Consider the following 2502-nt stretch of genomic DNA (forward strand, 5'->3'; position numbering starts at 1 on the left):
CCCCCCGCCTTCGAGACGGGAGGCGCAGGGCGTGGGCTGCCTCCTCCCCATCCCCACCCCCACCCGCCAGACCCCCTGTGGGGAGCGCGTTTCTGCTTCCCGCGCCTGGGTTGGGATGGCCGGCAAGCGGGTGCCTAACGGTTCCCCGCGCTTCCCGCCCCCACTCAAGATGGCGGCGCCGGAGCCTGCCCTCCGTGTCACGTGACGGCGCCGGGGAACAACGAGAAGCGTCTCGCTCCCTGGGGGCCGTCACATGGCGCCTCCGCCAATAAGCGCGCGGGCTGGCGCCACGTGACGCTGGCCTTCTGGGGCGCGCCTGCCTGCGCAGTGCCCGGTCTCCCTGCGCTGGGCGGTGGGGGAGCTGACGGGGCGCCGCGAGAGGGGGCGTACGTGCTTTTGGCACCCCATAGCCCCCGGGGGGCGAGCGCCGAGCTCGGTGCTCACCAGGACGACTGGCTGCCTGACAGACGTGGTGTTGAACCCGCACAGTCTGGGGCAGGTTGTTTTTCTGCTGAAGGCTGGCTGTGCTTTTAACCTGTGCTGAATAGAAGCAGTCCTCCTGAAACACACCAGCTTGGAATTGATTTGCTTCTCTTGTCATGTTGTCTCACAGCAGGCCCCGAACTGACAAAGAAGTTGGTTGTGGTTGAAATTAGGAGTGATATTAGCAGCTCCCAAGACCATTCATTCCTCTCACTTTTAAGGCTTCTGCTGGCAGTTTTCTGATTTATTTATTTTATACCCCAGAACTAGCAGAGAGAAAGGAGTACATGGGCAACTGGTGCCTCCTGGGTCAGGGAGGGCACATGCCTTCCCAGGGGGCAGTCAGTGATGGAGCCAGCAGGACTTCGTGCTGGCCTGGAAGTGCCAGTAGCGCTTCTCCTGGCACCCCTACTCTCTGGCTGGTGCTCACAGCCATTGCCTAACCAGGGAGTGCTGGCTGTCACCCCGGGGTGGGGTGTGCATCACTCCTCTCAGAGGGTCTCTACATGCTGCCACTGAAAGAGAAGAGTTAGTTGTAAAGGAAACTTAGTTAAGCAGAATTAAAAAGTAGACAGTGTGGTTGCCAGGTGCGGTGTGTTTAACTGGTGGTGCTCAACCTCTCACTGGTGTGGGCTGAATGAGCACTTCAGGGTCAGTCTGTGGGCTGGATCAGGCCCCATAAGCCAGGGTCTGTCTGCTGCCTCATGGGGCCCTGAGCTGCAGGATCAGGGCCTGCAGTGTGTCTTGCTGGGTGCCTGGATTGGGCCCCGAGTCACTGTCACATTCAGATGTAGTGTGTGATCTGTTTTACAGAGATTCACCCAGAGCTGGAAACTTGGCAGCAGGGGAACAGCATTTGCTGCCAGCAGTCCCCTGCCACCAAATTTTCAGACTCTCCGGGGACCTCTGCAGGTAGGATGGCATGGCTGTGCTGGCCAGGGATTGAACACGCTTGCATTTAACCAATATGTAGATAAACGGAGTCCATTACAGCATTATGTGGTAGGCAGCGGATTGGAGGCTAGTGTTGTGCAATGGTTAAAGGAATTGTGCACTTGCTCAACATGCATGTAAGTGGCGTAGAATACAATAATTTATTCAAATGTAGAATCATAGAAGTAGGTTCGGAAGGGACCTTGTAGATCTTCAAGTCCGACCCCCTGCCTGGGCAGGAGGAAAACTGGGCTCAAATGACCCCAGCCAGGTAGGCATTGAGCTGCTTCTTAAAGACCCCCAGGGTAGGAGCCAGCACCACTTCCCTTGGAAGTTGGTTCCAGATCCTAGTCGCCCTAACTATGAAGTAGTTCTTATGGATATCTAATCGAAATCTACTCTCCAACAACTTCTGCCCGTTATTCCTTGTTATCCCGGGGGGGTGCTAGGGGAAACAAGGTTTCCCCCAAACCCTTCTGGTCCCTCCTAGTGAGTTTATAGGCAGTCACCAGGTCCCCCCTCATCCTTCTCTTGTGAAGGCTGAACAGGTTCAGGTCCCGTAGCCTCTCATTGTAGGGTCTGCCCTGCTGCATCCCGGATCATGCGGGTGGCCCTCCTCTGGACCCTCTCAATGTTGTCCACATCCCTCGTGAAGTGGGGTGCCCAGAACTGGACACAGTACTCCAGCTGTGGCCTGACCAGTGTCGCGTAGAGGGGGAGGATCACCTCCTTGGCCCTACTTGAGATGCACCTGTGGATGCACGATAAGGTCCGGTTAGCCCTGCCAACTGTGACCTCGCACTGTTGGCCCATGTTCATCTTGGAGTCATTGATGACTCCAAGATCCCTTTCTGCCTCCGTGCTCTCCAGAAGGGAGTTTCCCATCTTATAAGTGTGCTGCTGGTTACTACTGCCCAAGTGCAGCACCCTGCACTTGTCAGTATTGAAATGCATCCTGTTTTTGTTAGCCCAACCCTGCAACCTATCCAGGTCTTGCTGCAGTCTTACCCTCCCTACTAGCGTGCCCAGCTCACCCCAAATTTTGGTATCATCAGCAAATTTGAACAGGTTGCTTTTCACCCCGTC

This window comes from Alligator sinensis, unplaced genomic scaffold (genome assembly GCF_000455745.1).
Source record: "Alligator sinensis unplaced genomic scaffold, ASM45574v1 scaffold1222_1, whole genome shotgun sequence".
In the NCBI taxonomy this organism is placed as follows: Eukaryota; Metazoa; Chordata; order Crocodylia; family Alligatoridae; genus Alligator; species Alligator sinensis.